The sequence below is a fragment of the Eriocheir sinensis genome, chromosome 33, assembly GCF_024679095.1.
Source record: "Eriocheir sinensis breed Jianghai 21 chromosome 33, ASM2467909v1, whole genome shotgun sequence".
NCBI lineage: Eukaryota > Metazoa > Arthropoda > Malacostraca > Decapoda > Varunidae > Eriocheir > Eriocheir sinensis.
The window spans coordinates 16,806,354-16,827,087 of NC_066541.1; the positions used below are offsets into that span (position 1 = coordinate 16,806,354).

Below are 20,734 nucleotides of genomic sequence, written 5' to 3' on the forward strand. Positions count from 1 at the left end.
CGTTTAGCGGTACCGGTGCGGATCCCTAATTTCCCCGTCCCATAGCGCATGCGCGCAGTTGCGGGACTCTCCCGGGGAAGTAAACAACAGCGTGTTGTGGTGGTGTTGGTGTCGACTGCCCAGAGTCCGCTGACATCACTACCTGTTTGGGTCTTTTAGGTAAGTTATTCAGAGTCTAAGGGCCGCCGGTTGAGAGTTTAGGCCATTATCTATCACTTTCACAAGTAATAGGCTGGGAAAGGTGAATAAGACGGAGTTTACTGGCGTGTTCGGCGGGCGGGGCTGCTGTGTGTCACATCCGGCTGATAAGAAAATCGGCTTTTCATGGTTCATGTGGAAACTGGGCAGCTTTAAATGACTCATTGGAACAGAAGCCACAAAATATAACGAAGAATCTAACCTAGTTTATTTCAGCCTCTTTAGCTAGTGAATAAATAGGGAGGAGCCTGTTCGTGGATACATAAAATGAGGGATTTATATTAATGACGCAAGGGAATAGTAACCTCTTAGTATAATGAAGAATGTAACCTAGTTTATTTAATCTTCATTCTGGATCTGGATATTAATGAGCAGGGCACCTGAACAGGTGCATAACAAGCATATTTGTGTTGGCTATTGGGGGGACGGGGGAGCCGGGTGTGCTGGGGAGGGAAGTGAATCAAGTGTAATTGTTAGTGTTGGTGTGTTGTGGTGACAATTGAGTGTATTTGTTATTTGTTTTCTGTTAGTGAATAAATGAAGAGGAGTCTTTGTGATTCCAATTGTTTTTATTTGTTAGATTTGGAATTACTATACACTTGACAGGTTTATTATGTTCTTATGTGTAATGGCCTTAAAATGCATCTTAGGGAGTGTAAGGGAGCACTTATTATGCCTTATTAGTGTTAAGTGCATGGTCAGCTCTGGGTCAGCTGGTCTAAAATCTAACAAAAAAATTGACTGCCAGATTGAGTTGGGTGTAATTCTTTAATAATATCAGTATGGTTACATGACTGATGTTAAAATGTGATCTGCTGGGCATAGGTATTTATCTCACCCCTGGGTGTAATGGCCTCAGTATGCATTTTAAAAGTGTTCAAGTATTTGTCTGCTAGATAGTATAGAAAAATAATTAGCCCCTCCAAATTAATACAAAGCATAAAACAAAAAGCTGAGTTGGTAACTCTCTCTCTCTCTCTCCACAGTGTCATCTTGTTGCAGCAGTGTTTGAGGCACCATGACGGAGGTGTTCCAATTTGGTCTTGTCCCCATCACCTGCCATGCCTGGAATAAGGATCGCTCCTGTAAGTGCACACACACTCACATGTACACAACCCAGTACCGTAGCTTAGTTGTTAAGTATAGATTATTTTCTAATCAGTAATGGAATAGCAACCATTTAGATACATCAGCTCTAGCCATAACTCATCCACAACAGGATTGAAACCTTTCATTGTGCATCCACCCACTCTTAACTCATTAGGTACGGTATTGTTTTTGTTTCCCCCTCTTTTTAATTCATAATTTATTGTCACTTATTTTTTATATCCATGTCTGCTCATTTAGGGGACTGTTTTGATCTATATATTTTTATTTTATTTTCCCCTGATGGCCTTTCTTTGATTAATAATTCAGGAGTAAGGAGAGATAATGAGTACTTGGCACTCACAGTCTTGCTTCCCTCTCCCAGGTGTGGCACTGAGCCTCAACAACAATGAGGTCAACATCTATGTGCGCGCTGGGTCAGAGTGGCGGCTGCAGGAGACTCTTCAAGGCCATGACCTGCGTGTTACCGGCATTGACTGGGCTCCCAACACCAACCGTGACAGACCTGTGGGGCTGTGAGTAGTTCCTGTATTTTCTGATTGATTTGTTTATGTATTTTATCTGCTTATTCATTTATATATCTATGTATTTCCTTTTTTATTCACATATTCATGTTGGTTTATTTATTTCTGCTTATATAGTATCTATCAATTTACTTCCTTATTTATTATTTGCATTATCTTGTTTGAATAAATTTTTCACTTATCACTACATTCATCTTATGGTATAATTTCTTTTGTATTTTTCTCTCTGGTAGGACCGGAATGCATATGTGTGGACCTGTGGGTCGGATGGGAAGTGGAGCCCAACCTTGGTGCTGCTCCGTATCAACCGAGCTGCCACCTGCGTCAAGTGGTCCCCCAACGGTCAGTTTAGGCAGCATTGTCAGGCACCAGCCATCATGATAGAACGTCATTGTTGTCTGTTTTTGTTACCTGTTCTCCCATTGCAGCAGAAACAAATCCTAATCACAGCTGCTCTTCATTGCCACCACAGAGAACAAGTTTGCTGTGGGGTCTGGCGCTCGTCTCATCTCAGTGTGTTACTTTGAGCAGGAGAACAACTGGTGGGTGTCAAAGCACATCAAGAAGCCCATCCGCTCCACCATCACCACCCTTGACTGGCACCCCAACAATATCCTGCTGGCTGCCGGGGCTGCTGACTTCAAGGTGAGGCAGCCTCGGAGGGGACTGCAGGTTCTTGAGGGAATTCCTTCGCTAATTAACCCCCATTTTGTTGGCACTCTGATTTTTAAATGAATACTTTCCTATTTTTGTGAGTTCTTAACCTGCTTGTGACAGAAGTCATTTTGATTATTCCCCCACTGGCCACAGGAAATGGAGTAGCTAAGTTGATAACTATGATGACCATTGCAGGTGCGTATCTTCTCTGCCTGGATCAAGGACATTGAGCCCAAGCCAACACCAACCCCCTGGGGTGCCAAGATGCCTCTCGGCCAGATGATGACGGAGTTCTCCAACTCTACTGGTGGAGGTAAGTCAGTCTCTAGGGAGACTGGGACATGTAAGCCTTGGGAGTTTTACTTGGTTTTGACAAAGCCCATTTCGACTCCACCCTGGCTGCAGGAAGCGAGGTAACAATGATTAATATGCATAGCTATGGTTGTGACAGAAGCCTACTGAATCTTGTTATTGCTTGTAAGCTAATACCCTTTGATATGTTAACAAAAGTATGAAGAAAATTCACATGCATCTGACGTTCTTGAATAACTACATTCATAACTCCAATATTGTTTTATAGTGAACTCAAGTTAACAATTTGGCATTCATAAATATACTTTAATCCCTAAACATTGTCTGCAGGTAATTCTCAATTTATGTGAGGGATACTTTTCTGAAGGGATTGTGTAATTTGAATTGTTGCCGCCCAGATGCGAGCAATGGTTATTAGTACAATAAGATTGATTATGAAAACAAAATTATGTAAATGAGATGTTTGGAGGGAGATTAAAAGGTAGTGAAGATGGTGACACAGGGTGCATAAATCAGTAAATTAAACAGCATTTGTCACATAGTCAAGCCACCATGATTTTGAAAGCCCACATTGCAATTATCTAAATAAGCCATGGAAAGTATAAACCTGACGCTATTTTTGACCTTGTATTTTTCCAAATTAGTGTCATTTAAACGCTTGCGAGAATCACTTGTATTAATCTGTTTGCATACAGCCATGTTCACTTGTAGCAGTTGCAATACATTGGTTCAAACCTTAATGAGATACCTGCGAACTCCAGGTGGATGGGTGCACAGTGTCAGCTTCTCGGGTGACGGGAATCGAGTGTGCTGGGTGGGCCATGACTCCAGCCTGACCGTGGCCGACGCAGGGAAGGAGATGGCCAAGACGCAGCTGAAGACGGAGTACCTGCCCTTCACAGCTGTCACCTGGGTCTCCCTAAACTCACTGGTGGCTGTGGTAAGTCCATTAAGTCATGAATGTGGGCATTATTTTCAAGCCATTCTTTCCCTTGAGTGTCTTTGGTCAAAACTCAATTTTCTAGCCTCCACCATGACTGCCAGGTGAAGGGGTTGACAGGTGATGCCTTGCTCTTTAGTCTGACCCAAAGTAGGATGTAGGTCTGGGCCGTGTGTGGGTGTATGTCATTAACTCAGGGATTGCCCATTGGGGTTTTGTTAGGTTAGGTTTGGTTAAGTTTAGGGTATCTTCAAACACATGATTTCCAGCACTTTAGGGCATAAATCAACAAAGAGTGACCTCACTTTGTTGTATAGAAAGTTTCATTAGTAAGGAAGCATATATAAATTTTCTGAGTCAAGACCTATAGTAACCTTTTGTGGTTTTGTTAGGTTAAGTTTAGTGTATCTTCAAACACATGTTTGCTAGCACCTTATGGTATAAATCAACAAAGAATGACCTCACTTTGTTGTATAGAAAGTCTAATTAGTAAGGAAGCATATATGAATTTTCTGAGTAAAGATGTATAGTAAGTGTTTGAGGTTTTGTTATGTTAGGTTAGGTTAAGTTTAGGGTATCTTAAAGCATATGATAGCCAGCAAGGAAGCATATATGAATTTTCTGAGTCAAGAGCTATAGTAACTGGGGTTTTGTCAGGTTAGGTTAGGTTAAGTTTAGGATATCTTCAAACCAGGGGTGTGGAGTCGGCTACTTTCGGTCAGAGTCGGAGTTGGTAAAAATATCACCAACTCTGACTCCTTTACATAATCATTTATCGTGTAATGCTTTTTTTTTTTCCCCCATGTCGCCTATAACACCACAAGGATTACTTGAATGGTCTTTTTTGGCGATCCCAGCTTGTTACTGCTGTGATACATGACCGCTAGGCAAGTTTTGCTACTTCTTTGACGTCGGCGTCACTGTATTTAAAGGGTCGAGGAAATGGAAGAGGATTAATTCTCTTATAAACCTCTCAATCCTCCTCTTAATTCCTCTTAATCTTCTTCCATTTCCTCTTAAAAGGTTTAGAAGAGGATTAAGAGGAAATGAAAGAGGATTAAGAGGTTTAGATGAGGACTAACGGTGACACTGTTGGACGTCGGCGTTGCCGGAGTGAAGGGGTTAAACTCAATTATATTATATTATATTTGTATTATATATCATTTAGGTACACGTACATTACGCGTCCTTCCTAGGTACCTGTCCCTCCCTCTCTCCTTTCCTTCATAGAACATGGGAAGTTTCTGCTGTGTGTGTGTGTGTGTGTGTGTGTGTTCATTGTCTTTTCACGTACCCCTTTGATCTATGCTGCGTATATCCTGGGGTACGCGGACCCCAGTTTGGACAACACTGGTATAAATCAACAAAGACTATCCTCATTTTGTTGTATAGAAAGTTTCATTAGTAAGTATATATGAATTTTCTGAGTAACTGTTTGGGGTTTGATTAGATTAGGTTAACCGGAGGGTGGCATGAGCCTCAATAGGCGTCACTTAACAATCCTGCCTGCGCCACCAACAGGCCAGTGGACATTCACTAACATCCATAGGCAAACTTGTGATTTTTTCTCAATTCTCAAAGTTCCTGAATATTCCAAAAAATTCCCCAAAGTTTCCCAGATCAAAATTCCCAGGAATTTTGCAACCCGAGCTGGGAGTAAGGTTCTTAAGTGTCCCTCTGAGCCATGTTCGTGTGGCTGATGTGCTGTGTCTTGTGGTGCTGCAGGGCCATGGCTGCTGCCCAATGCTGTACTCTGTGGATGACATGGGTAAACTGACCTTCGTTACCAAGCTGGACGTGGCTCAGAAGAAAGAGTCAGGAAGCCTCAGGTGAGAAGACCTTTGCTTATGCCACTTTATGATATATGCTAATTCTCTGGTTTGTTTAGAGATTTACGGTAGATTTCATAAGCTTAATATTTGCCACTTAACCATAACACACTCATGTGATTAAGGCTAAGATTCTGCTCTTGTTTGTGAGAGATTAAAGAGAGAAAGGCTTTTATTTTTGCTTTTAGACTTGGTAATAATGTGGAGATGTATGGTGAAGCTGGGTCCTCAGTGGTGCATAACTTTGTGGGATGTTTCATGGGGCTGACAGTGTAGAAATGATTATTAGTGTTGGTTAGGTGTTTGAAGATGTTATCCTTTTATATCTCTGCAGTGTAATTAAAGATTTTATTTTAACGGAACTCCCAGTCATCTTTAGCAGGCCTGGATCCAGCAAAGGCCTGAGTGACACACATTCCCTGCACCTTCGCCACAGCACTTACAACCCATGACACTAATGCTTCTCACAACCTATTCAAGCCCAACCTAATGCTTCCTATGAATCCTGAGTCTGGCTTTGCATCCCAAACCAACACTATTAAATGATCTGTGTGTCCCTAGTCCATCTAGTCTGGATCCAGTCCTGTTTAGCAATTTTTTGAAGCAATATATTCTCAGCAATGACTTGGAAGAAGGTATATCATGACAGTGCAGTTATAATGTTGTGTGGGTGTGGGTACATGTGTTTCAGGGAGAATTATGGTATACATGCATGCCTTTTTAAATAGGCTGGAGGGAAAGGGAGAGAAGCAACAAGCAAGATGTTCAAGTACAGTATTTTCTACCAAAACTTGTCAGTCACCTAAACATACCAGATGAATATTCTACAGCATTAGGTATTTGCTAATGACTTGTAACATGAAAGGAATTAACTGTTTGATTCTTGATTAAGTGTCTTGATACTCTGCACTATGATTACTCTCCTAAGGCCTTAAATTTAGCTTTTATCTTTATTTACAATTTTACATTGGAATAAGCATGTGTAATGAAAAAGAATTCTTCTCTGATGTTCAGAGAAGTGAATCCTATTGAAAGGTAAGACTTAGGTAAGCTGCTGCCTTAGTATTGTCACCTTTTTGTAGTGTTCCTCGAAGGTCCAGTTTCAAGTGTGTTGAACCTGTGGCTCTCAAGTATTGTTTTTTGGCACTGGGCAGTGTGAGTCTTCCATTCAAACAAAATATTGATTCTCAATACCTGAGTGACTAAGTGGAATGGGAGGATGCCATGGCTGTGTGGGATTTTATGGGCAGCTGCAGCAGCAACCCTCACCCTGGACGCTGGGCCACATACATGCACCTTCAGTAGTAGTATTATCCAGATTTCGGTTAAAATGAGCTCCAAAGCTTTCTCCGGGAGGGTACTGGCTGGCGATCACGGGTCCAGCACGTGATGAGGCCTTGGTAATTACATTTATACACACACACACATACACCACTGTTTACTAGACTCTTTCCCTCCCAATTATGATGAAACTTTATTTTCAGCCTCAGTTATCTTCAAACACCAAATTGTTTTCTCTAACAATCAGCTTCTTTAAAATTAATTAGTTCCTCCTGCAAGCTTATAAGCTGATCTAATCTCTAATGACCCTTCCCCTCATGTACAGTAAAGTGAAATCTGTGCTTGTAGAGGTAACCACTCCCTTTTGGTAGACACTCTGCCAGCCTTGCCCTTCGCTCCTCTAGTAATCAGTGGTGTAGTTTTCCTGCTTCTACAGTAAAGAATCAACGTAATATGGATGCCAAAAAACAATACTTCTTCTATTTTAGTGTAAGGAACATTTTTAAACTTAGGACCTTCAACTCTTTTTACTTAAAACAGTTGTCTTTTTTCCTATTTATAAACATTTTTGCAGAAAATTGCTTTTATCTTGCTGCTATAACCTGTATAGTTTTCATAGTGCAATGAGAAAGATGGAATCAAATCCACTCTTTGGCATCAACAAGTCTGGCCCTTCACTTGTATCCCTGTAGCAACACAGCACATTCCTGCTTCCTGCACAGCACTTCACCCCATCTCCCTGGAGACTTAGTCTAAATTTCTTTTGCTGTTTCAAACACAGGCACTGAAATAATAAGATTTTAAATCAGTTGAGTGAGATCTTTCACCAAATAGTAAATTATTTTATTAGTTTTATGATATAGTTACATCTCATTAGAAGTTTTTAGTATCATTTCTGTTGCTTATTACAACACAGTTGATTGTGTCATAGGTTCTGTTACTGCTTATCAGAATAGTAGCAAATAGAGAAACATCCACTCTAATCTACTAGTGTACCATTGGCTCTACCCTTCCACTCTTTCCTGGTACTTCATCTGCTATTGGCTTTATTGGAGCTGCATGTTGCAGGCATTGAATTTTCTTTTCCTAGAGCCCATCGTTTAACTTCTCTTACTGAAGAAATCTTGTCCTTACCTCAGCAGCACTCACTGATCCATCCTAATCAACAGCCCTTGTAATTTGCCCTCTCATCACATTTCTAAAACACATAAGCACATTATCCTTCACCATTACCTTCTAATACACAACTAATTGCTTCTGAATGAGATTTTATCTTCATCTTGATCCAGTTTTGATGTGATCTTACCATTATGAAAGATGCCAAAGAATAGATTGTGATTCAGGTGTGCTGGCTAAGCTCTTTTTGCATTGGACTCTTTTCCAGCAGTCTGTGGTGGAATATTCATACTACACACTTGTTGATATGTCATACCCAATGATCTTTCTTCCAAATATACCTCAAATAGACAAAGAATCAAGATATTTCCATCTGTTAGCTGTCCCCTAGAAAGCCCCTTTACAGACCCCAACTCTTGTGCGTGTAAAATCCCCCAAAATGGTTACTTCTGATCTTGAAATACTGTTTTTATGACCTTGCTAGCATACATATAAGTAATCACAGTTGTTGAGGAGTATAAAGCTAGACATGAGAAAGATGTGTTTTGCAGTATCTGTAAAGTGCTCCACTAGTTCATGTATACTAGAACAATTGTGTTAGTACCTAGTTATTTACAGATAGAGTTCTTAAGCTTCAGAGTGAAACATGAAATACTGAAATATTATGCAGCAATCTTCCCTCCAAAAGGAATCCACTAATAATAGGGACAAAAATATAGCAGTCTCACCTCCCGACAACACACTCACTAAAAGCACGCATCTCCTTCCCCTCTACACCACACAGCGCCATGAAGAAGTTCCAGTCACTTGATCGCACTGCCCGCTCGGACCAGTCGGACACCACCCTGGCTACCATCCACCAGAACACCATCACCGGTGTTGCCATTTACTCTGGGGACAAGGCCAACTGCTCTTCCATCTCCACCTAAGGCGCCACTCTCAGCTCGCCATCTGGAACTTCAAGGTGAGGCTCTGATTGTTGTCCTGTTTCTGTTGTTGCTTGTTGCTTACCTGTTCACACCATCTGTCATCCTCTGTACTGTGTAGATGAATTTGGAAATAATGACATTTTTCTTATTTGTTCTTCCTCTCAGCTTCTGGAGCAGTCAGTGGCAGATCTTCGTCTTACCTAAGCATTCCAGTCAAGAAGGCACCCAGCAAATTCACTTGAGAACCTGAAGGATGGATACTTACTTGTCATTCAGGGAGGCATTATAGGATGAAAAAAGGATCATGACAGATGTACTTGTTTGTCATTCACTGAGGTGTCTAATGTTATGGGTCATTTTGTATGTGATTTCTGGTGATGGTGTTACGAGTTCATCACCTCATGTTTTAGATCCAGTAGCTTCTAAGAGCTCTGGGGGTGTTAAGTGGCCTCTTAGAACTCTGGGGGTCTGAGAGCTTTAAGGGCCTAAGTGACTCCTTAGAGCTCTGGGGGTCTTAAGTGGCTTCTAAGAGCTCTGTGGGTCACTAGTTGTTATTGATATGCACACATATTCCATTGTGGTTCATCAGGGACATCACCTTGTAGTCAACCTCCTTCCAATGTTTTAGAAACCCTTACTTGCGCCACTAAAAATGTGAGAAGTACTTTATTTCAGTCTCAATGGGAACACTATATGATTTTTTATAGAACCAAGTGAATGCAACACATTTATCAGCTCATGAAGTAGTTGAACTAGGAAAGACTAAGTTAATGGTGGACAGACAGACTAAATGCTAAGTAAGATATATAGTTTGAAAGGTTTGATATCCTTATTTTACTAGGAACAAATGAATGCAGTAAGTTAAGCAGCTCAAGAAATAACTGAGCAAGGATATGTAATGTGACAAAGATAAGTGACTGAAGAAGGATATGAAGTAGGATAATGAGTTGTTCTTAGTATGGACAGTGAAACGGACCAAGGATTGAAAAAAAGCTTGAAGTGCTTGTAATAGAATATGAATATAAAGAAAAATAGAAAACGACAGCAAGGAAGAATGATCAACTTAGAGGTATGTTATTTCCAGCACTTCACTAACCACAGGAGTCCATACAATCCATTAAATATACTGAATGAATTGGGATTTTTAGAGGTAGAAATAGCACTGGATCAAGCAAAATGGAGGAAGATCAATGCAAGTCCAACCCCAAGAAAGGGAGAAGATGGACTATAATCGAAGAAACAGAAAAAGAATTGGGGTTTATAATTATACACTGTGATTTGATTGATTAACTTAAGCATTATATCCCATCCTGTAGGTCATGTACACGCCCATCTTTCCTTTATCTCTCTTAACCCCTTGACTGCGGATTTTCTACAGTCAAGCCTCACCAAGCTACTGGAATAGAGCAAAAAGTGGCTGCTACAATTCAATGAAGAAAAATGTAGTCCTGCACCTTGGGAGGGGATACCCAGCACACCAATACCACATGGAAAACACTACACTATCCACCACAGAGCCAGAGGAAGACCTGGGACCATATGCCACCAGGCTACCAGTAAAAGCCAAATCCATACCAATCGCAGCGGACGGGTTAAGGCAGATAAATATGATTCGTGGCTCAGCACAACTTGTTCTTAGGGGGAAATCGGGTTTGTAATGTTTTGTGTGTTCCATAATATCTGTTGATTATTACCACTGTTGGGTGCCATGTGAATAAGCCAGTCAGTTTACTTGATGTGATCTGTGGAATAAAAGTTATGATTGGGAGGAATTTGTTGTCAGTGGTCCCCTAAACTATTATTGTTAATATTATTCTCTCTCTCTCTCTCTCTCTCTCTCTATATATATATATATATATATCTTTTTTTCTCTTCTATATGACTAGTTCATTTGTCTTCCTTTCTCTCTCTCTCTCTCTCTCTCCAGTAGTTTACCTATATATTATACTAGCGCGCGCGCGCGAGAGAGAGAGAGAGAGAGAGAGAGAGAGACGGTGATATAGCTTATGCACCATCAACATCTCATATTTGATGTAATGAGATGCTGTTCTCTTTTTTTTTTTTTCAATTATTTTTTCTGACCTCGGTACTGAATAAACATGCATAATAATTAAAGAAAGTTGAACAAAATGTTTTCCTGCATTCCCAGTCAGCAGCGTAAATGTAACGCAAGGGTTGTAGTCGCTGGCCAATGTCTTGACCCCAGAGTCTTGAGTGTTTGTCTCGGCGTCCTCTGCCTGGTACCCTCAACTTGTGGCACCACATTTTGTAGAATCTGGTGAGCAACACTTGGTGTGTGATAGCTATTTCTTGAGGTATGAAGGAGGCATCAGGTTCTCACAAGTTTTTAATGTTGTGGAAGCTTTGTCGAACTATCACTATACTCATAAAACTATCCATGAAAATACTACCAACACAACCTGTATGCCATGATGTGTCTTCACCTGGAGGGGACTGTTTGGGTCTTACTTTTTTCTATTTTCCCTTGATGCCCTTTTGTGGATCTAAATGATTGGTAATAATGTCCACCTACACATGGATACCTGCCTGTGGTGATCTCCAAGCTGAAGGTTAGTGTGTATGTATGTATGTATGTGCTCACATCTGATTTGTGTATCTTTCCTCAGAATATTGCCTGGAACAAGTAAGTGGTTACCTAGTTTATAACAGCAAGGGTTGATCTAGAGAAGGAATTACGTTTTGGGGCGTTGCACGACATTAAATTACAGGTAGCTACTTGGACTGTTCGAGGAGGTATTGATAGTCTGCTGGCTTTTAATAGCTAGTTTAGCAATGATAACTATGAGCAGCAGTCGATTTATGATGGATTTTCATCGCTGAATGCTGCATAGAAAAGGGGAAGAGTTCTTGTATTTACGGATTGGGACAACTTTTAAGGGTTAGTTCATCAGTTCATCAACCGAGTAATACTCAAATTCAAGAACCGAGTACCGCTGGGACCGAAACAGTCCCTACCAAGCAGACGAGTTTTGTTTGCATGTGAGTGGAATCGACCTTTATGTTTCCATGTGGTTTTCGTCATTTTTGTGGTTGTCATCGCGTGGACTTGACTTCCAGCACCTCGTGAAGACCCCAAGAGTCACGGACATAAGGTGAGACGTGTGTAGACCCTTGAATTACGTCTTTAAAACGCAAACTAGGGAGGTAAGTCCTAATGATCACTCCTCGTGTTGTATAGTATCTTCTCAGAGTTCGCTTTTTCCACTCATTCATATAAGTTTTTCATTGTAAGGAGACGGAGAATCAATACTGGCGACTACTACATAATGGGGAGATGATAGATATATTAATACGTATTTTTAGTGGCTATATATGGTATCAAAAGGCGCTATATTATTAGCCTAGTTTTGTTATTGTGAGAGAGATTCTGCACCGTCATTTAACGCCATATAATCCAAGAGTAAGCTCGCTGACAAACAAACAAACACAAGCAAACAATCGATAGTTTATTTACATGAGATTCTTTCCTTTTTGATTGTCATTTATCTCTTTATTTCCCCTTTATTGTTTATATATTTATTTTCTTGTTCGTCTTTACATTATCACGAACAATAGATGAAAGGATGATATGCAAAGACGAACATAAAAATAAATATATAAGAAATAATAAAGGGGGAAATAAAGAGATAAATAACAATCAAATCACATGTAAAATATACTATCGATTGTGTGTGTGTGTGTGTGTGTGTGTGTGTTAGTGTAGGGGCGGAAGGGGTGGTTACAGTAGTTTCTCTCTATACGTAGAAAGTTCCTCGCGCCTTTCCTTGAACTTTCCCTGTATGGGCGAAGGGAAAAAGGAGGAGAAGTAAGAGGATGAGCAGGAGCTAGGAGGGGGAGGAGGAGGAAGAGAAGGAGCAGGGGCCCGGGAGGAGGAGGAAGAGAAGGACCAGGGGGAGGAGGAAGAGAAGGAGCAGTGGGGGGAGGAGGAGGAGTCATACCATACACCCACGTCTTCATTGCACTTGTATAGAGACTAGAGAGGTATTTTACTCCTCTTCCTCCTCCACCTCCTCTTCCTCGATCCTTCTCTCTCTTATCACTTTCCTTTGACGCAATGCATTTTTCTTATCAATTTCACGACAAGACATTTTTTTTTTCCTTGTTCTCAAAGGTACACATTAAACAGTGATGATATTAAATATTTTCTTGTTTAGTTTTGTTCTTACTACAGTCAAAATTTGGGATGTTTTGTCACATTTCCATCTATTTTTTTATTATTTACGTTAGTTTTTTCAATTATCTCTTCCATTATTTTTGTGTGTTGACGAAAAGAAAAATGAAGGGAGGAAGGCTTTGTTGAGAGAGAGAGAGAGAGAGAGAGAGAGAGAGAGAGAGAGAGAGAGAGAGAGAGAGGCATAGCGCATCATCATTAGTATTCTAAGAAGGGAACGAAGAAGTCTCAACGTCAGAGGTCAGACTTGCGGGGAGAGAGAGAGAGAGAGAGAGAGAGAGAGAGAGAGAGAGAGAGAGAGAGAGAGAGAGAGAGAGAGAGGTGAGGATGACCCACTCTTACCTGGCCTGGTCGATCGGGGTCACGGGGGGTCACACAGGTAGGTATGCATGTATGTATGTATGTATGTAGCCTATACGTGTGTGTGTGTGTGTGTGTGTGTGTGTGTGTGTGTGTGTGTGTGTGTGTGTGTGTCCTGATTGAGTTAGTGAAAGTAATTAATTGTCTTTGCTGTTGTTGTTTCTTGCGTGGACTGATGGGAAAAAAAAGAGAAAAATAAGTCATGCAATTTAGTCATTATTTTTTTCCAATAACTCCTTCCTTTCTTCCTTCCTTCATTTCCTCCTTCCTCATCCCATCACTTCCTTTCCTTTCGTCCTTCCTTCATTTTTCTTTTGTTCTTCTTACCATATATTTTTCTTTCCTCCTTCCCCCACCCACTCTCTCTCTCTCACTCTCATACTTGTCAACCAGGATCTAGCGCCTATAAATAAAAGCTGTGTTACGGACGTTCCCAAACCACTATTTCCCGCTCGAGTTATGGTCTTCGGGGATGCTTAGGAGGGTTCGAAAGTATACCACCACCACCACCACTAACTCCACCACCACCACTACCAATAACACCACTACCAATAACACCACTAGTCCACTACCACCACCATCACCACCACCACTATCAGCACCACCAATAACAACAACATGAGCAATAATAATAACCAGTGATAACAACACCAGTAGCCACAAAAAAAAGGAAGAAGAAAGGAAATATGAAGAAGGAGGAGGAGGAGACAAAGCAGAAAAAAGAGGAGGACGTGAAAAATAACAACACCAGTAACAACAAGAAAGAGGAAGAGGAAAGAAAAAGATGATGAAGAAAAAAGGAGGAGGAGGAGGAAGGGAAGAAGGAGAAGGATGAGGAGGAGAAGGGATAAAAAAGGAGGAGGAGGAGGAAAATATTAAAAAATACGCATTTCATCATATTTTTTAGGCCTAGAGATCAAACATGTTGAGTTTTTACGAGGACAAGGACGAGAGAGAGAGAGAGAGAGAGAGAGAGAGAGAGAGAGAGAGAGAGAGAGAGAGAGAGAGAGAGAGATTGACCAGAGGACGGACAGGTAAGCTTAATGAGGGGAAGATCCAGGTAAAGGCAAAGGTATACAGGTGATTGTTAATAAGCGGTGGGAAGCAATCTTTCTATTAGTGTGGGAGAGAGGGAGGGGGAGAGGAAGGGAGGGAAAGTTTCGTCATTCTTTATGGTGAATAGTGAGGCTGAAGGTAAAGTATCCTCTCTCTCTCTCTCTCTCTCAAAATTTCTGCTCAGTTCAAATTATCGAATCTGCATATTTTCTTTCTATTTTCTTTTTCTTCTTTTACTTTGTTTCTTTGTTTATTTCGTTTTTTACTTTTTTTATTTCGTTCATTCTTTTTTTTTCTTTTCTTTTTTGTTTCTGTCTATTATTTATTTATTCATTCATTCATTTATTTAGACAAAAGAGAGAGAGAGAGAGAGAGAGAGAGAGAGAGAGAGAGAGAGAGAGAGAGAGAGAGAGAGAGAGAGAGAGAGAGAGAGAGAGAACATACAGGTGAAGGGAGTCATGTGAGCGGGAGATTCATGGGGCCAGGTAACGCGCCCCTTAATTAGGATCTACCTGTTGTTACCTTGACCAAATTTAGAGGCGGGCCAACCCTCAGCTCATCATCTTTATTTTTTTTCTCGTTTTTTTGTACATTTATTTCTTCCTTTTGTATTTCAGTAATTTACTTTTCACTCAAAACTATTTTTTTCTCCTTACCACTCTCTTTTTTTTCTTCTTCTTCCCCTTTTCGTCATTTTCCTCCTCACCTATTCTCATGCCTTTTAGTTCCTCCCCTTCTTTTCCATTTATATAACTCTCTTGTCCTCCTGTCCTTTCCCTTTCCCTTCCTTTCCGTCCCTTCCCTTCCCGTCCCATCCCTTCCCTTGCCTTCCTTTCCCATTGCTACCCTTTCTATCCCATCTCATCTCATCCCATTCCATCCCATCCCTTCCCTTCTTTTCCCTTTCCTTTCCTTCCAGTCCCATCCCTTTCCATCCATTGACCTCCCATCTCTTCTCATCTCTTCCCTTCCCTTCCCATCCCATCCCATCCCCTCCCTTTCCTCCCCTTCCCTATCCCTTTCCCAGATGCCCCTCTTCCCCCATCCCTACCCTTCCCCCCTTCTCCCCCTCCTCCTCTTCCTCCCCTCTCCCCCTCGTCTCCCTCCTTACACGCATGAAAAAGTTGTAAGATAATAATAAAAAAGAAATAATGGAAATGAGTTGCATGTAGTTTTTTTTATAGTATTTTAATAAGTCGAGTCATTGATTCGATTACTGCATCTTCGCTCTCTTTCTGTTCTTGTTCTTGTTTTTGTTGTTCTTGTTCTTGTATTTCTTGTTCTTGTATTTCTTCTTCTTCTTCTTCTTTTTCTTCTTCTTCTTCTTCTTTTTCTTCTTCTTCTTCTTCTTCTTCTTCTTCTTCTTCTTCTTCTTCTTCTTCTTCTTCTTCTTAGTAGTAGTAGTAGTAGTAGTAGTAGTAGTAGTAGTAGTAGTAGTAGTAGTAGTAGCGGTAGAAAAAGAAGAAGAAGAAGAATATTAGCTGGAGAAACCAAAGGAGGAGGAGGAAGAGGAGGAGGAGGAGGAGGTGGAAGTGGAGGAGGAGGAGGAGGAGGAGGAGGAGGAGGAGGAAGAGGAAGGCATATAATTACTAAAGTCACGTTTGTCAGTCATAATGCTAAATTAGTACACACACACACACACACACACACACACACACACACACACACACACACACACACAGGTATACAGGTAAGGTCAGAGGTCATGTGCTGAGGCCTTGAAGGTATGGGCACAGGTGGAGGTCAGGGAAGGGCAGGTGAGCGGGTCAGGTCACCTCCATGATGATGATGATGATGATGATGATGACGAGGAGGAGGATGGTGAGGAGAGGATGGTGGTGGTGATAGTGATGGTAGTTGTGGCAGTAGTAGTAGTAGTAGTAGTAGTAGTAGTAGTAGTAGTAGCAGTAAATAATAGTAATAATAATAATAATAATAATAATAATAATAATAATAATAATAATAATAACAATAACACAAACATATGATAAATAAACACGAAGAAAAAAAACTCTCTCTCTCTCAACCGGTAAATGATAAGCTACGGTCATTTACAGAGGACATTAGTGTGTGTGTGTGTGTGTGTGTGTGTGTGTGTGTGTGTGTGTGTGTGTGTGTGTGTGTAGGTTGGATCATCGTGCCATCTGTGAACCATTCCCTTTTTTTTTTTTTGAGTGGATGATTTTCGTGTCAATATTGATTTCCTCTCTTTACCTTTCCCTTTTTTTTCCTTCCCTTTGTTTCCTTGTTTGCCTCCATCTGGCCACTCGACTTGCTTGGCTTGAGTATTTGAAGAAGAGGACGAAGAGAAGGAGGAGGAGGAGGAGGAAGAAGAAGAGGAAGAAGAAAAAGAAGAAGAAAAAAAGAGAGGGGGAAGAAGAGGAGGAGAGAGAGGAGGAGGAAGAAAAAGAGGAAGAAGAAAAAGAAGAAGAAGAAAAGGAGAGAGGAGGAAGAAGAGGAGGAGAGAGAGGAGGAGTAGGAGAATAGAGAGAAGGAGAAAGAGGAGGGAAAAAGAGAGGAAGAAGAGGAAGAAAAGGCAATGAAGAATAAGAAATAACAATAATAGCAATAAACAAAGAAGGGAAGGAGATAACGCAGATAAGATAGAGAGGAGGAGGAGAGAGCAGGCAGCATCCTTATCTCACCCTCATCTTCCTTATCTCCCGTCTTTACATACATCATCTCCACAGTGTTGCCAACAAAAAGAGAGAAAAAAGTGAGGGACAGCATCTTCAGTCTTCTTGTGGCAGTGTTACCAGTCCTTTTATACCTCTTTAGTACTATGCATTGTTTCGGCTCACGAGAAAAGGCCATTTATTATTCTTTTTACCCGTGTGTGTGTGTGTGTGTGTGTGTGTGTGTGTGTGTGTGTGTGTGTGTGTGTGTGTGTGAGGTCATGTTGAGTAAGGGAAAGGTATGCGTGGAGGGGGGCGGGGAAGGAATGAGTGAATGGGTGAAGGGAAGGGAAGGGTAGAGAAGGAATGGGAAGGGAAGGGAAGGGTAGAGAAAGGAAGGGAAGGGAAGGGTAGGGTATGGAAGAGTAAGGAAGGAAAGTTAAGGGAAGGGAAGGTAGAGAAAGAATGGGAAGGGAAGGGTAGGGTATGGAAGAGTAAGGAAGGAAAGTTAAGGGAAGGGAAGGGTAGAAAAAGGAAGGGAAGAGAAGGAAAGGGTTAGGAAGGGAAGGGAAGGGACATGAAGCTCTCTATCTGCATTCATTCTTACCTATCTACCTACCTACCTACCTACCAACCTGCTTACCTTCTACTTACGTGTTTTTCCCACGCCTCCCTCCCCTCTACGCCTCCACCCACGCCTCCTTCGCCTCCCCCTCCACCTACAGCAGCTTCCTAACTTTTCATCTACCTGCTTATCTACCCACCTACCTACTTACCTAGCTGCTGACCTTCCTACTTAGCCTTTGCACATGACTCTCACGCCTAGATCTGTTTTTCCCACGCCCTTCCCCCTTCCCTCCCTCTGCCTCTCCCTTCCCTCTCCCTTCATCCTCCCCCGTCCCCCTCCTCCTCCCTCCTTCCCTTCCTCTTCCCTCTCCCCCTCCCCCCAGGTCCCTCCTCCTCCTTCCCCCTCCTCCTTTTCCCTCTTCCTCCCCCTTCATTCTAGTCCCCCATAATCCCACGTAAAGGGAGTTTCAACCCATTTCCACCCACTGAAACAAACTACGGAGAGAGAGAGAGAGAGAGAGAGAGAGAGAGAGAGAGAGAGAGAGAGAGAGAGAGAGAGAGAGAGAGAGAGAGAGAGAGAGAGAGGGGGGGGGGGGATATTTATAGTACAGCCACAAGATTCGTGGTCACCGGGCCTAGGCATACAGCGTCATACCTGGCTTATCTTACCTGTGGTCCCGGTGATTCGGGCGAATGGGGGAGGGGAGAGATAAGGAGGGAGGGAGGGAGGTGATGGAAGGAGAGAGGAGGAGAAAGTGGGGAGAGGTGAAAAATAAAGGGAAGGAAAGGGGGTGAGGGGAAAGAAAAGAAAGGGAAGGGAAAGGAAAGAGAGAGAGAGAGAGAGAGAGAGAGAGAGAGAGAGAGAGAGAGAGAGAGAGAGAGAGAGAGAGAGAGAGAGAGAGAGAGAGAGAGAGAGAGAGAGAGAGAGAGAGAGAGAGAGAGAGAGAGAGAGAGAGAGAGAGAGAGAGAGAGAGAGAGAGAGAGAGATATTGGGGGGTGAATTGATAGGAAGGAAGGGGAGAAAGTGGGAACAGGAAAATAATGGGAGGGATGAAAAGGAAAGGGAATGAAGGGAAGGGAAGGAAAGGGAAAGGAAGGTACTGAGAGATGAAGGGAGGAAAATGGAGGGAAAAAAGTGTGGAAAATAAATGAGAGAGGACAAAAGGAAGACAAAGGAAAGGGAGTTATTAGGGTAAGAGAAAGGAAAGGAAGGGAAGAAAGTAGTAAAAAATAATGGGAGAGGAGAAAAGGAAAGCGAAGAAAAGGAAGGAAGGAAGGAAAGGAAGAAAGGAAGGGAAGGTAGGAGGGAAGGAAGGATGGTGAAAGGAAGAAAAGGGAAGGGAAAGGAAGGGAAGGGAAAGGGAAGGTATCGGGAGAGGAAAGGGAAGGGAGGGGAAAGGAAGAAAAGGGAAGGGAAAGGAAGGGAAGGGAAAGGGAAGGTATCGGGAGAGGAAAGGGAAGGGAAGGGAAAGGAAGAAAAGGGAAGGGAAAGGGAGGGAAGGGAAAGGAGGTGAAAGGAAGGTATCGAGAGAGAAGTGAGGGGAAGGGAAAGGGGAAAGGGGATGAAGGGAAAGGAAGGTAAAGGAAGTTAAAGGAAGGGAAGGCAAGGGAAAGGGAAGAGGATGAAGGTAGGGAAAGAAAAGAAACGGAAAGGAAGATATTGGAAGAGAAAAGGAGGGAAAGTGAAGGGAAAGGAGAGGAAGGGAAAGGGAGGGAAAGGGAGGGAAGGGCATTACCACTTCAATGTACTGTAGCTTATTCCCTAGGGCATCCGTCACGCATGAGAGAGAGAGAGAGAGAGAGAGAGAGAGAGAGAGAGAGAGAGAGAGAGAGAGAGAGAGAGAGAGTGTCGCAAGCGCATTGTTGTTGTATTCTGCTTGGTGACGTGACGCAACACACACACACACACACACACACACACACACACACAGAGGGGGAGGAAGTTGAGTAGATTAGATAGGAAAAGAGAGAGAGAGAGAGAGAGAGAGAGAGAGAGAGAGAGAGAGAGAGAGAGAGAGAGAGAGAGAGAGAGAGAGAGAGAGAGAGAGAGAGAGAGAGAAACAAAGAAAAACAACATTAAAACAGTGAAAAAGGAGAAAACACACACACACACACACACACACACACACACACACACAGACACACACACCTCATCATTTAGACACTCCAGGTAAGGTGACGGGAGGAAAGGAAGGGGAGGAAAGGGAGTGAAGGAGGGAAGATGATGTAAGGGGAAGAGAGGAGGAGGAGGAGAAGGGGGAAGGGGGGTTACCTGTTAGCCTCACCTGGGCGTCTCTCACCTGTGTAAACCTGGCGAAAGTAAGAGGGCCCTTTACGAGGCAGTAAGAGGCGTGGAAGAGGTGTTAACACGAAGAGGGATGTGAGGGGGTGAAGGGGTGAGGGATTGAGGGAGAGAGGGACGTAAGTAAGTAAGTATGTAAGTAAGAGGAGGAGAGAGAAGTGCTGGGGTGAAAGGGTGAGGGATTGAGGGGAGAGAGAGGGGCTGGGATGAAGGCGTGAGGGAATGAGGGAGGAGAGGGACGTGACGAGGTGAAGGGGTGAGGGGTTGAGGGGGGAGAGAGAGGTGCTGGGGTGAAGGGGTGAGGGATTGAGGGGGGACAGAGAGGTGCTGGGGTGAAGGGGTGAGGGATTGAGGGGGAGAGAGACGTGGCGAGGTGAAGGGGTGAGGGGTTGAGGGGGAGAGAGAGGTGCTGGGGTGAGGGATTGAGGGGGGAGAGAGACGTGACGAGGTGAAGGGTAGAGGGATTGATTGTGATAGTTTTACCCGACTTCAGCATCTCGAACGGGGAAATCACACTAGACAACGCGGTTAATCTTCTCTGAGGCCTTGGAAAATAATCGTAAAGGGATCCGATACTTTTAGGAATATGAAACCAAGCTCTGATGATAACGAGACTGAAAAGGATGGCAGGAAAAGATAGGTAGAGAAGGATGGAAGAGGAGGAGAAAACAAAGAAACATTAGGAAGAAGAATCAACGAAAAGAAGGGAAATAACAGAGCACTGATAATGACGAGGCTGAAAAGGGTGA

At 42.5% G+C, this 20,734-nt stretch overlaps 1 pseudogene; it reads left to right on the forward strand.

Annotated features, from left to right (window-relative positions):
• On the forward strand, positions 1 to 10,661 carry LOC127006802 (actin-related protein 2/3 complex subunit 1A-B-like; annotated as a pseudogene).
• Positions 10,662 to 20,734: the final 10,073 nt, after the last annotated feature.